General features: G+C 41.1%; 1 protein-coding gene across 14 annotated transcripts in view; it reads left to right on the top strand.

Moving 5' to 3' along the window:
* The window catches only part of LOC143661907 (period circadian protein homolog 2-like), an 80,314-nt gene that overhangs the window by 15,833 nt on the left and 49,760 nt on the right, over nt 1–14,721 (top strand). For 11 of the 14 annotated variants that reach the window (XR_013164956.1, XR_013164957.1, XM_077135149.1 and 8 more), the window contains one exon: nt 2,314–2,600. The exons of 1 other annotated variant lie outside the window; for it this stretch is intronic. The gene's annotated coding sequence lies outside the window, so the exon portion shown is untranslated. Of the gene's footprint in view, nt 1–2,313; nt 2,601–6,740; nt 7,255–14,721 lie in introns of those variants that run through there. 2 more of the 14 variants (XM_077135145.1, XM_077135147.1) reach the window with 2 other exon arrangements.

The following is a 14,721-nucleotide window of genomic DNA, read 5'->3' as shown; positions in this document are numbered from 1 at the left end:
AGGACTGATGACATTTGGGGCTTCTCTATCAACTGGAAAGGCACATAGTAATGTCTGCTAGCTTACTCTTCCAGCTTCCCTTTTCTAGCTTCCCCAGGAGGGTGTTTTCTTTCTGCATCTCCAAAGTCTCTCTCTGTGTTGGCTCTGAAGCTTTTTCCAGAATAGTTCCCTATTAAAGGACTCCAGTAAGCAACCCCACTTTGAATGGGTGGAGATACATCTCCATGGAAACCAACTAATCAAAAGGTCCTATCCAACAATATTGAATAAGGATTAAAGAACATGGCTTTTCTGGGGTGCATAACAGTTACAAATGTGCACACCAGGAGACTGATTTGGCCTGAAAGTCTACTCCAGTGGAAAAAGCCTTTTCCTGGCTTTATTCTGAAAGTGATGAAAAACAACTGAAGTGTTTTAACAATGAGGTCAAATAGATTCTTCCTTTTAGGAGTCTTTCTGAAAGGAAAAAAATACAGTTGTTGAAGGGAGAAGTGGAATGAATAGAGAGGTCTTTTTTTCCCTTTCATTCTTTTTTCCTGTTCTTTGTTTTTTTTTCTTTTTAATTTACTTCATCTTATTTATTTTTCTTTTTTATTTTTTTATGAGATTTCTTTTTGTTCTAAAGGGGCTGATAAATAGCATTATATTTGATGCTGATGGGATTTGCTCTAAGAGAGAGGGAAAGATTGATGACATGGGAAAGAAAGGGGATAACTGCTGAAGTAAAGTCCTTCAGTAGATGGAGGGGGGAAGAATCAAGTAAACAAGTGGAGAGTTTGGCCTCAAAAGGATGGAATCCAGTGCTCATAGACACATATACAGGGAGATGGTTTGAAGTGATGGTGGAAGTATGTAAGTATTGTGTGCTGATTTTTATAGAGGAGTGCATGGGGTGCCACAGGAGCTCAGAGGAAGACATGGGGATTTATAGATGATTTAACAGAAGAGATGACATCAGAATCCAGTCTTAAAGGCTGTGTGGTAGTTTGCCATCAAAGAAGGGGAGGGACCTGCCTGAGCAGTGGTGAAAGGTGAGAAACATCATGGCACATGTGGAAATTAAGAGAAACTTGGTGTTCACAATTAACACAAAGCAAGTATGAGAGGTAGAGACAAATGGAGGGGGAGAGATAGGGACAAGGTCAGAGAGGGCTTGTATTCCAGTGTAGAGAACAATTATGCGGCCTTTATTCTGAAAGTGATGTAAATGTAGAGATCAAAAAGGCAAAAACCTCTGAAAATTGCATAGAGGACAGCCCCAAGTTAGTCAGAGGTGAGTGAGGTGGTGTAGGAGCAGTCATGAGGCTTTTGTAGGAAACCCTAAAATGGATCTAGGTTAGTAGGTAAAGGAAAACAAACACATAAGGAGGAGAAATCATTAGGATTTGGTGATTGAAAGAAAGTAGGTGATGAATGAGTAGGTAATGATGACCTTAAGATTTGAAACACAAAAGGATAGGGAAATGTTATGATCTTAAGGAGGCTGTGGTTACACCTCGGTGGAGGTGGCCCATGGGTAATTGAATATAGGCTTGGATGAGATGTTGGAGCTAGAAATGTAGATTTAGGAGACATTGGCATATGGATGTTTGTTCAACTCATGAGAGTAGATTATATTACTCAAGCAGAGTGAAGAGAAGTACATCAAGGAACTAATTAAAGTATTCAAAAAGTAGAAGGAGGAAGAGGAGACCATGAATGATAAAGGAATAATAATAATTAGCAAGATACTAGGAGCATGAAGTATGAGCAAGTTTCAAAACAGCAGCCCAATGCAGCAGAAAGTCCAGTTAGAATTTGCCTATTCACTGTGTGGCAATGTCGTGGTCACTGATGGCCTTGGTAAGAGCCATTCCAGTGGAGTGGTGGGAATGAAAGGGGAGATTGTAGTGGTCTGGTTAATTCATGGGAGGTGAGAAAGTGGAGACCACAGGTGAAGAGCGCTGTTTCCAGAAGCTTTCTAGAAGAACAGTAGAGTAGAAATAGAGGAGAGGTTAGGAAGGAAATGTTAGGCTGAGAGAGTGTTTATACTTTAAGGTGGAAGTTGCTTGATTCTGTTTCTAGGTTCATGGAAGAGAGCCCACAGGAAATGAGGGTGTGGGGAGTAGCGGAGGCCCCAAGGAGTGCAGGTGGAGGGGCTGGCTGTGAAGAGACCATACCTCATCTTCTGCAGTAGGATGAAAAAGGGACCCCAAAGTTGTCCATGTCCTAATCTCCAGAACCTGTGAAATGTACCTTACATGGCAGAAGGGACTTTGCAGATGTGATTAAGTTAAAGGTCTTAAAATAAGGAGATTGTTCTGGATTCTTCAGGTGGGCCTTTAAATGCAATCACAAGTATTCGCCTAAGAGGGAGGCAAAGAGAGATTTGATGACACCAGAGGAGAAGAAACTTCAGTGACAAAGGCAGAGGTTGGAGTGATTTACCTACAAGCCAAAGACTGCTGGTTGCTTCTTGGAGCTGGAAGAAGCAAGGGACATAATCTCCAGAACCTCCAAAAAGAACCAGCCCTGCCGATATCTTGCTTTTAGCCCTGAAAGACTCATTCTGGACTTGGGGCCCCCAGAACTGTAAGAAAATAAATCTGTGTTTTTAAGCACTTTTAAGTTTATGATAATTTGTTAGAGCAGCCATAGGAAAGAAATGGATCTTCTGACCTGGGATGGGGGTGGGTGGGTAGATACAGGACTAGTTAATTTAGGGAGTGGGTGGGTACTTTATTTAAGTAGTGTATACCTAATGGTTCCAACTGCCTAGCTGTAGTAGGAAGCCAAGTTTGGTGTTAAGGAGTAGTCAGGCAAGGTGAAAGGAAAGGTCCAGAAAGGGAACAGGAGATGCTGCTGAACCAGCAGAAGAAACAGAACTGACCAGTGACCTTGATTCCCGGATGATGAGGCACATGACTGCACCTGTGAGGCAGGCATTGGGGTGCATTATTCCACCACAGCTCTGTGATTTCCTCCAGTTCTGCTCAGCCACCTGGTGGAGGAGCAGAGAGGGTGACTGTGAATTTCATTAGAACTGAGATTTTGCCAGGTGTGGGAATGGACTGGTGGAAACGGACTGAGGTCTGGTGACTATTCTGATTCCACTTCCTGCCTTGAGGCATGCGGGGCCTGGAGAAAGGGCAGCTTCCACCCAAGAGGGCTGTGGGGACAGGATGGGTGGGCTCCCTACCAAGCAGGTTCAGTGGAAATGTGGAGGTCAAAGGTTCTGGGGAAACAGTGGAAATGTGTGAGAGGGAGAAGACGGTGCTCGGGGCAGTGAGGGTGGAGCCCTTGGCAGTACCAACTGTTAGTGGATGAGAAAATAGGAGAAGAAGCAGGTAAAGACTGAAGGGTTTGTACTTTGGCAGGTAAACGAATGTGAGGGTGAGTCACAGCTTACCCTAAGGCTCTGAATGGTAAACTGGAGTCAGACTTTGGAATAATTTGGGAGAGATCTCTAATGGGTAAGTTTATGATGGTGAACTGCACCCAAGGTGGGGGAAGGGAGGGCCAATGGTGATCTTTAAAGTCCTGTCCAGTTGGAAGATTTTGACTGTGGCACTCCATGCCCCACTAAAGCTGCTTTCCTAGGGACCCCACGTTGACTGGAGGCCCACACTGGGCTTCAAAGAGCTCAGGGTTGAGTTTCTTCCTCTGGGATTCCATGGCCATATAGTTTCCTCTTGAACAACTACAAGCCCACATGGTTCCAGGCTGTTCTATAGCTCCACATTTTGCATGTTCCTTTTACTCAGGCTGGAGTCGACCTTCTCTACATTGTCTCCTGGTGAATTCATCCTTCAAAACCCAGCTTCACTGCTACCTCCTCCAGGAGGGCTTCCATGTTGTTCACCCCTAGCTTCCCTGAACCTTCAGAGAGGTGCTCACCCTCTCCCTTGCTGAACTTGTACTTCTCAATACTCATACTATTATACATAATTGCAGTACAGTCTCATGTACATTTTTGTTCTATCACACTAGACCCAAAGTTCTTCTTGTCTTAGTTCTCTCTGTACTCTCAGTAACAAGGAGAGAAGACCCACAAACAAATCAAAATCGGCACTGAGGGGTGCATGAATGCAGGGGTTGCTCCCATCAGAGTTGTTGTGGGGAGAGGGGCCAACGGCATGGAGAACCCCAAGGCTATTTGACCCCTTCTTGTTGCAGCTAATGCCCTTCTCCAAAAGCAATTATCTAAGAACTCAGTGTCCAGAGCAAAAAAACACAAAAAACAAAAAACATGGTGCAGTCTTGTTCTACTAAAAGCCACCCTGTCTGAAGACTAGGAAATACCAATTTTTTATTAGAATCACCTCAGTGCCCTCTCCCCCCCCAGGCCAATCCCTGTTGACTGGCACCCCCAGTAGAGGATTATGTACCCCCTCCCTCAGATCGCTTTGCCTTCCTAGATACTGCCACCTTTTTTTCAAAGCATGAAAGAGCTAAAGTTTGGAGAGAGGTCTAAACTCCCTCTGAACCTCATGTCAAATCACATAGTTGCAGAAAACCCAGATGCTGTTTGAAATTACAGTTAAGATCCTGTGGAAAAGAAATGACATGAACAGCTGAAAACCCCACCCCCACCATCCTCAACTCCCTTCCCCCAGTTTTTTGTAGTTATTTTTTTTGGCCCCTCTTCAGAATAAAATTTGTTCACTGGGGATACGAAACCTGAGCCTTGCACAAGTGCACACACCACAGTGAGGCATTGATTTGGTCTGTCCCCAGATAGCAGCTGCTGGTGGGGAGGGGAGCACAGGGGCACTTGAAGAGATCTCTGGGAGTCCTCGGGAGAATTGGGCTGGAGGGTTCTTGGGGGCTGCCCCCTCCTGTTTTGCACAATCTATCTTTAGAGAATTGCAAGTTCATTTCTCAGAAGGGCCCCAGAGCTGAGACAAATTCTAAATGGACAAACCACTTCCTGCAATCGTTAAGTGAATTGGGGCTGGGGGGTGACCATTGGAGGGGGGCTCCACTCAGACTTGTCCACCCTCCTGTCTTTCCACAGCCCACTCCTGGCTCTGGACCAAAAGAGACAGAGCAAAGTGGAAGGCCTGGGAGCATGAGCAGGAGGTCACAGGCCAGGAGTGCAGCCCTGCTCCCAGGCTTGGCCACTCTGAGGGCTTGGGGAGGTCCAAGTTGGCCTGGACCTCCCCTCCTTTGGCCACTGAGCAGAGGCATGGGCCAATCCTTCCCACTTCTATGCCCCCTTTCTCAGGGCTCAAGGGGCTGTTTCAGCAAGGAATGGTTTGAAGCCATGGAATATCCAAAGCTGAAGCTCCCAAAGGATCCTTCAAAGCAGCTTGACACAGTGGAGAAAGAAAGACTTTAAGCACAAGTAGCCCTGGGTTTGAATCTTGTCTCCACCACTTAGCATCCATGTGGCCTTGGGAAGTGTCAACATCACTGCACTCCAATACATAGCAATTAACAACAGTAACCACCTCGGAGAAGTGTCATGAGGTTTGCATGGGAAAGTCTATGTATGATTCTAGTTACATTCCTGGGCATCTGCAATATGTTCAATTCTTATGTTAATATGAATAATAACAAAAGCTACTTTGGGGAGTTTGGTAAGTTGGTGATCTTTGGTAAGTTTCAGGCCTTGTGCCAAGTGCTAAATGTGGATGTTTTCATGTGATCACCCCAATGATTCTATGAGGTTTGGGAATATTTTTCCAACATATTCAGCCTGACCAAGACTTAAGTTGGAAAGTAGTATTTTCTTGATTGGATTCCAGCTCTGATGACAAAACCTGGACCTCTCCTTCTCTCCTGTGTTGCTTCTCATCGCGCCTTTCTGGATTCTCCTTTCTCAGGTGTCTGTGGCTTCAGGGACACCTGGAGCCCCCAGCTTTGTGCCACACTCTTCTTCCTTCCCTGCCCCTCTCACTTTCATCAAAGGTGCCATCTGGCCCCATCCCACACCTGCCAAAGTCTGAGGTCAGCAAGAGGGCTGTGGTGGGGACAGAGGAGATAAGTCCATGCTGGGGTCTGGGCTTAGAGCTACCAAACTTAGAAAGAAAACAGAAATACAAGATACCTTGTTACATTTGAATTTAGATAAATAGCAAATTCAGTTTTTTAGTAGAAGTATGTCCTAAATATTACATGGGACAGATTTATGCAAAAAAAAAGATTTGTAGTTTACTTGAAATTCAAATTTAACTGCATGATCTAACTTTAATTGCAGCTCTCTCTGGGAAAAGGTATTTGGTGGTGGAAGCAGCATTGCCCTTGTGTCAAAGGTCTGCTATCCACTTGGAGTCTGGGTACCAGCTGTCCAATCTTAGGAGAAGCAACTCCCCTTTGCAAGCCTCAATGTCTTCATTTTTAAATGGGACATAAGAAATCCTACTCTGTATTAACATTTCATGCAGTATTTAGTGACTCAATCATCTACCTTTGGTTATTATAATCATAGCCAATTATCTTAGTAGGTATAGATCAAGTGCCTTGTGCTGTGTAGTGGAGACAGAAGGGTTCCTAAGACATGATCCCCACCTTCAGGGCAGTCGCAGTCTGGTGCAGGGGACTGTAGAAAGACAAACAGTTGCAAATGAGCTGCTCCATGTAATGACTGAGGGCCCATTCAGAGCCGGAGGAGGCACAGGAGATTTGCCTCGAGTGGGTCAGGGAAGGCTTCCCAAAGAGTGGTGCTTAAGCTGAGCCCTTCCCAGCTGGTTAGCATTCTGTGCTTGCACATGTGCTACTCATTTATGCTTCTGAGTATCATTATTGCCATTTTACAGATGAGAAAATTGAGGCTCAGAGAGGCCAAGGAACTTGCCCAATTCACATAGCTTGTGAATGAAGGAGAAAGAACCAGCACCCTCGACACCTAATGACATGCAGGACTAGTGAAATCACTAAACTTCATCCAGCCTGAAAACTGGAGCCATGGGGAAACTGGAGAATTGGGGGCCTTGAAAACTGAAATGCAAGTGGAGAAGACAGCTGTGTTTTGTCTTTGCAGCCAGAGCAGTATTTCTGAGCCAGCCTTAGAAGCTCAGCATTCCACAGTCCCCTTTCTCCAGTGTGGCAAGGTGGAGGCCAGAGCAGGTGGCCTTTATTGTGTAATGAAAGGTTATCTGATCACATTGGTTATTTGATCACAAGGCTTTCTGATGTTTCACTTTCTGCTGCAACCTTGGAAATGCAGAGAATAAATCCAATTTCAACCCTGACCTTTTCTGTGAACCAAACGCTGATGGAAGAAGGAGCTAGGATTGCTCCTCAAAGACAATTCTCTCTGAAATTAAAAGTAAGGGCTGTCAGCTGACATGTGAAAGGGGGGATAATACCCAAAGAGCTGCCAGGATTTCCAAAGACAGATGCCTGGCTTCCATCTCACATCGAGGGGCCTGTTGATGTAATGGGAGTTGCTTTTTTTTGGTCTCATTTTCATGTTCCCTTTTTTGAAAACACACATATGTGTTACAGATATAAACACATACCCATTAATATTTGAACCACCCACACCCACTTTGGGAAAATATATTTATATTTTATTTAGGAACATGGAACAGATCCCATGTATTATGCAAATAACTGTTTAATAGACTTTTGCAAGTGAATCAACAAAGCAGTAGTTCACTCATTCATTGATTCATAGATTAGTTTTTCCAACAACTGTGCAATGAGCACCTCTTACATATCTGACTCTATGCTAAGTGCTGGTGGTTGAGGGTTAGAGAAGAGTGGAGTTCAAACAACCTGGGCCTTTATCTGTGTACTTAACCACATGTTTGCGTACCTCCAGGTGCACAGGTTTTAACACAGATGAAATCATTTTGCCTCTCATTAATATATCACAGAGCATTTTCTTTGAACATGCATAAAGACCCACCTCATTCTTTTGAACTGTTTCCTGGCAATTACCAGTAGGGATGTGTCATGATTTATTTGGCCATTCCTCTATTGATAAATATTTGTCATTTCTTTTTTTCTCTTATCAAAAAATGTCCACATATGTGGTTCCTCGTGCAAACACACGTAGCTGTGTTTCTCACATACTCACTGAGCCTGACGGTCTTGCTTCTGCTCACAAACTCCAGGGACAGGTAGTGACTGGTCCTGAAGCAGCACCTGTCCTCCCCATTTGGAAATTTCTAGAGTGCCCAGGAGCCTTGAACTCTGTAGTCCTGGATCTTTGCTCAGGGTGGACCAGGTCCAAGAAATGTTCTCTTTGGAGCTGACAGCTATTTCCATTCCGGTGGCTCTCACTGAGGGAAGGAGACAACAGTGGCTTCCTGGGAAACCGAGCTCGCTCTGGACTGGGTCAGTCCCAATAGGACAAGTAAGTTCCTTTGGATTTTCTGCCCAAGTGAGTAACTGGGGACGGTTTCCCTGCCAGCTGTCCATCTCATCTGGCTTCAGGCCCACCCCTCCCCTGGACTTTGTCTCCAGCAGTGCTCCCCTGCCCTGTTAGGCATGAATGTCAGAAAGGCCACCCCTCCCAGCCACTGAACTTTTAAGATGGAGATGCTGAGGCTGTCTGAGGAGGGTCTTCCTACATTTGGATAAGCAACTTCACCCACCTATGGGCCTGTTTTGAATTGTATTTCAGAGGATGCTATGGCTGCTACTCTGTTTTGCTCTTGAAGTCATTGAAAGGAAGATGTCACTCAGGAGATAGTGAGCATGCACTCTCATTGCAAACGGAAGTGCTGGCTGAAGGGTCAGCTGCAGACTGCACTTAACACGGGGTGCCCTGGAAGCAGACGCATTTAAGAGATGATTGTGGTAACATACAACATATCTGTTCCCATTTTAACTCCTTTGATGGAATTTTCAGTGGTCTCCATTACATTCACAGCATTATTACCATCCTCACGAGGAATTATGAAGACTTTTCATGCCCCAAACAGCAACTCTTCCCATGAAGCAATATCTCCCCATTCCTTTCCACCCCACTCCCTCCTGGCCCCTGCCAACCTCCATTCTACTTTTGTTCTCTATTAATTTGCTTATTTTAGACATTTTATATGAATGGCATCATGTGCTCTTTGTCCTTTTGTGTCTAGATTTTTTCTTTTTTTTTTTTTATTAATTAAAAAAAGAATTAACAAAACAATTAGAAATCATTCCAATCTACATGTACAATCAGTAATTCTTAATAACATCACATAGTTGCATATTCATCATTTCTTAGTACATTTGCATCAATTTAGAAAAAGAAATAAAAAGACAACAGAATAAGAATTAAAACAATAATAGAAAGAAAAAAAAACAAATAAAACAAAAACAAAAAACCTATACCTCACATGCAGCTTCATTCAGTGTTTTAACATAATTGCATTACAATTGGGTAGTATTGTGCTGTCCATTTCTGAGTTTTTATATCCAGTCCCGTTGTACAGTCTGTATCCCATCATCTCCAATTATCCCTTCTCTTTTTTTTTTTTTTTTTAATTAACGGAAAAAAAGAAATTAACCCAACATTTAGAGATCATACCATTCTACACATGCAATCATTAATTCTTAACATCATCACATAGATGCATGATCATCATTTCTTAGTACATTTGCATTGGTTTAGAAGAACTAGCAACATAACCGAAAAAGATATAGAATGTTAATATAGAAAAAAAAATAAAAGTAATAATAGTAAAATCAAAACAAAACAAAACAAAACAAAACAAAAACCTATAGCTCAGATGCAGCTTCATTCAGTATTTTAACATGATTACTTTACAATTAGGTATTATTGTGCTGTCCATTTTTGAGTTTTTGTATCTAGTCCTGTTGCACAGTCTGTATCCCTTCAGCTTCAATTACCCATTGTCTTACCCTGTTTCTAACTCCTGCTGAACTCTGTTACCAATGACATATTTCAAGTTTATTCTCGAATGTCCGTTCACATCAGTGGGACCATACAGTATTTGTCCTTTAGTTTTTGGCTGGATTCACTCAGCATAATATTCTCTAGGTCCATCCATGTTATTACATGGTTCATAAGTTTATCTTGTCTTAAAGCTGCATAATATTCCATCGTATGTATATACCACAGTTTGTTTAGCCACTCTTCTGTTGATGGAGATTTTGGCTGTTTCCATCTCTTTGCAATTGTAAATAATGCTGCTATAAACATTGGTGTGCAAATGTCCGTTTGTGTCTTTGCCCTTAAGTCCTTTGAGTAGATACTTAGCAATGGTATTGCTGGGTCGTATGGCAATTCTATATTCAGCTTTTTGAGGAACCGCCAAACTGCCTTCCACAGTGGTTGCACCCTTTGACATTCCCACCAACACTGGATAAGTGTGCCTCTTTCTCCGCATCCTCTCCAGCACTTGTCATTTTCTGTTTTGTTGATAATGGCCATTCTGGTGGGTGTGAGATGATATCTCATTGTGGTTTTGATTTGCATTTCTCTAATGGCCAGGGACATTGAGCATCTCTTCATGTGCCTCTTGGCCATCCGTATTTCCTCTTCTGAGAGGTGTCTGTTCAAGTCTTTTTCCCATTTTGTAATTGGGTTGGCTGTCTTTTTGTTGTTGAGATGAACAATCTCTTTATAAATTCTGGATACTAGACCTTTATCTGATATATCATTTCCAAATATTGTCTCCCATTGTGAAGGCTGTCTTTCTACTTTCTTGATGAAGTTCTTTGATGCACAAAAGTGTTTAATTTTGAGGAGTTCCCATTTATTTATTTCCTTCTTCAGTGCTCTTGCTTTAGGTTTAAGGTCCATAAAACCGCCTCCAGTTGTAAGATCCATAAGATATCTCCCAACATTTTCCTCTAACTGTTTTATGGTCTTAGACCTAATGTTTAGATCTTTGATCCATTTTGAGTTAACTTTTGTATAGGGTGTGAGAGATGGGTCTTCTTTCATTCTTTTGCATATGGATATTCAGTTCTCTAGGCACCATTTATTGAAGAGACTGTTCTGTCCCAGGTGAGTTGGCTTGACTGCCTTATCAAAGATCAAATGTCCATAGATGAGAGGGTCTATATCTGAGCACTCTATTCGATTCCATTGGTCGATATATCTATCTTTATGCCAATACCATGCTGTTTTGACCACTGTGGCTTCATAATATGCCTTAAAGTCCGGCATCACTAGACCTCCAGCTTCGTTTTTTTTCCTCAAGATGTTTTTAGCAATTCGGGGCACCCTGCCCTTCCAGATAAATTTGCTTATTGGTTTTTCTATTTCTGAAAAATAAGTTGTTGGGATTTTGATTGGTATTGCATTGAATCTGTAAATCAATTTAGGTAGGATTGACATCTTAACTATATTTAGTCTTCCAATCCATGAACACGGTATGCCCTTCCATCTATTTAGGTCTTCTGTGATTTCTTTTACAGTTTTTTGTAGTTTTCTTTATATAGGTTTTTTGTCTCTTTAGTTAAATTTATTCCTAGGTATTTTATTCTTTTAGTTGCAATTGTAAATGGGATTCGTTTCTTGATTTCCCCCTCCACTTGTTCATTACTAGTGTATAGAAATGCTACAGATTTTTGAATGTTGATCTTGTAACCTGCTACTTTGCTGTACTCATTTATTAGCTCTAGTAGTTTTGTTGTGGATTTTTCCGGGTTATCGATGTATAGTATCATATGGTCTGCAAACAGTGATAGTTTTACTTCTTCCTTTCCAATTTTGATGCCTTGTATTTCTTTTTCTTGTCTAATTGCTCTGGCTAGAACCTCCAACACAATGTTGAATAATAGTGGTGATAGTGGACATCCTTGTCTTGTTCCTGATCTTAGGGGGAAAGTTTTCAATTTTTCCCCATTGAGGATGATGTTAGCTGTGCCTATATTCCCTCTATCATTTTAAGGAAGTTCCCTTGTATTCCTATTTTTTGAAGTGTTTTCAACAGGAAAGGATGTTGAATTTTGTCAAATGCCTTCTTGGCATCAATTGAGATGATCATGTGATTTTCTGCTTTGATTTGTTGATATGGTGTATTACATTAATTGATTTTCTTATGTTGAACCGTCCTTGCATACCTGGGATGAATCCTACTTGGTCATGATGTATAATTCCTTTAATGTGTTGTTGGATACGATTTGCTAGAATTTTATTGAGGATTTTTGCATCTATATTCATTAGAGAGATTGGCCTGTAGTTTTCTTTTTTTGTAATATCTTTGCCTGGTTTGGGTATGAGGGTGATGTTGGCTTCATAGAATGAATTAGGCAGTTTTCCCTCCACTTCGATTTTTTTGAAGAGTTTGAGGAGAATTGGTACTAATTCTTTCTGGAACGTTTGGTAGAATTCACATGTGAAGCCATCTGGTCCTGGACTTTTCTTTTTAGGAAGCTTTTGAATGACTAATTCAATTTCTTTACTTGTGATTGGTTTGTTGAGGTCATCTATGTCTTCTTGAGTCAAAGTTGGTTGTTCATGTCTTTCCAGGAACCCGTCCATTTCATCTAAATTGTTGTATTTATTAGCATAAAGTTGTTCATAGTATCCTGTTATTACCTCCTTTATTTCTGTGAGGTCAGTAGTTATGTCTCCTCTTCCATTTCTGATCTTATTTATTTGCATCCTCTCTCTTCTTCTTTTTGTCAATCTTGATAAGGGCCCATCAATCTTATTGATTTTCTCATAGAACCAACTTCTGGTCTTATTGATTTTCTCTACTGTTTTCATATTTTCAATTTCGTTTATTTCTGCTCTGATCTTTGTTATTTCTTTCCTTTTGCTTGCTTTGGGATTAGTTTGCTGCTGTTTCTCCAGTTCTTCCAAGTGGACAGTTAATTCCTGCATTTTTGCCTTTTCTTCTTTTCTGATATAGGCATTTAGGGCAATAAATTTCCTTCTTAGCACTGCCTTTGCTGCATCCCATAAGTTTTGATATGTTGTGTTTTCATTTTCATTTGCCTCGAGGTATTTACTAATTTCTCTTGCAATTTCTTCTTTGACCCACTCGTTGTTTAAGAGTGTGTTGTTGAGCCTCCAGGTATTTGTGAATTTTCTGGCATTCCGCCTATTATTGATTTCCAACTTCATTCCTTTATGATCCGAGAAAGTGTTGTGTATGATTTCAATCTTTTTAAATTTGTTAAGACTTGCTTTGTGACCCAGCATATGGTCTATCTTTGAGAATGATCCATGAGCACTTGAGAAAAAGGTGTATCCTGCTGTTGTGGGATGTAATGTCCTATAAATGTCTGTTAAGTCTAGCTCGTTTATAGTAATATTCAGATTCTCTATTTCTTTATTGATCCTCTGTCTAGATGTTCTGTCCAGTGATGAGAGTGGGGAATTGAAATCTCCAACTATTATGGTATTTGTGTCTATTTCCCTTTTCAGTGTTTGCAGTGTATTCCTCACGTATTTTGGGGCATTCTGGTTCGGTGCATAAATATTTATGATTGTTATGTCTTCTTGTTTAATTGTTCCTTTTATTAGTATATAGTGTCCTTCTTTGTCTCTTTTAACTGTTTTACATTTGAAGTCTAACTTGTTGGATATTAGTATAGCCACTCCTGCTATTTTCTGGTTGTTATTTGCATGAAATATCTTTTCCCAACCTTTCACTTTCAACCTATGTTTATCTTTGGGTCTAAGATGTGTTTCCTGTAGACAGCATATCGAAGGATCCTGTCTTTTAATCCATTCTGCCAATCTATGTCTTTTGATTGGGGAATTCAGTCCATTAACATTTAATGTTATTACTGTTTGGATAATATTTTCCTCTGCCATTTTGCCTTTTGTATTATATATATCATATCTGACTTTCCTTCTTTCTACACTCTTCTCCATACCTCTCTCTTCTGTCTTTTCGGTTCTGACTCTAGTGCTCCCTTTAGTATTTCTTGCAGAGCTGGTCTCTTGGTCACAAATTCTCTCAGTGACTTTTTGTCTGAGAATGTTTTAATTTCTCCCTCATTTTTGAAGGACAATTTTGCTGGATATAGGAGTCTTGGTTGGCAGTTTTTCTCTTTTAGTAATTTAAATATATCATCCCACTGTCTTCTAGCCTCCATGGTTTCTGCTGAGAAATCTACACATAGTCTTATTGGGTTTCCCTTGTATGTGATGGATTGTTTTTCTCTTGCTGCTTTCAAGATCCTCTCTTTCTCTTTGACCTCTGACATTCTAACTAGTAAGTGTCTTGGAGAACGCCTATTTGGGTCTAATCTCTTTGGGGTGCGCTGCACTTCTTGGATCTGTAATTTTAGGTCTTTCATAAGAGTTGGGAAATTTTCAGTGAAAATTTCTTCCATTAGTTTTTCTCCTCCTTTTCCCTTCTCTTCTCCTTCTGGGACACCCACAACACGTATATTTGTGCGGTTCATATTGTCCTTGAGTTCCCTGATACCCTGTTCAAATTTTTCCATTCTTTTCCCGATAGTTTCTGTTTGTTTTTGGAATTCAGATGTTCCATCCTCCAAATCACTAATTCTATCTTCTGTCTCTTTGAATCTATCATTGTAGGTATCCATTGTTTTTTCTATCTTTTCTACTTTGTCCTTCACTTCCATAAGTTCTGTGATTTGTTTTTTCAGTTTTTCTATTTCTTCTTTATGTTCAGCCCATGTCTTCTTCATGTCCTCCCTCAATTTATCGATTTCGTTTTTGAAGAGGTTTTCCATTTCTGTTCGTATATTTAGCATTAGTTGTCTCAGCTCCTGTATCTCATTTGAACTATTGGTTTTTTCCTTTGACTGGGCCATATTTTCAATTATTTGAGTGTGATCCGTTATCTTCTGTTGGCGTCTGCGCATTTAGACAGATTTCCCTGGGTATTGGATCCAAAAGTTTGG

Source organism: Tamandua tetradactyla, chromosome 18 (assembly GCF_023851605.1).
Source record: "Tamandua tetradactyla isolate mTamTet1 chromosome 18, mTamTet1.pri, whole genome shotgun sequence".
NCBI lineage: Eukaryota > Metazoa > Chordata > Mammalia > Pilosa > Myrmecophagidae > Tamandua > Tamandua tetradactyla.
This window is presented reverse-complemented; position numbering and strand designations above follow the sequence as displayed.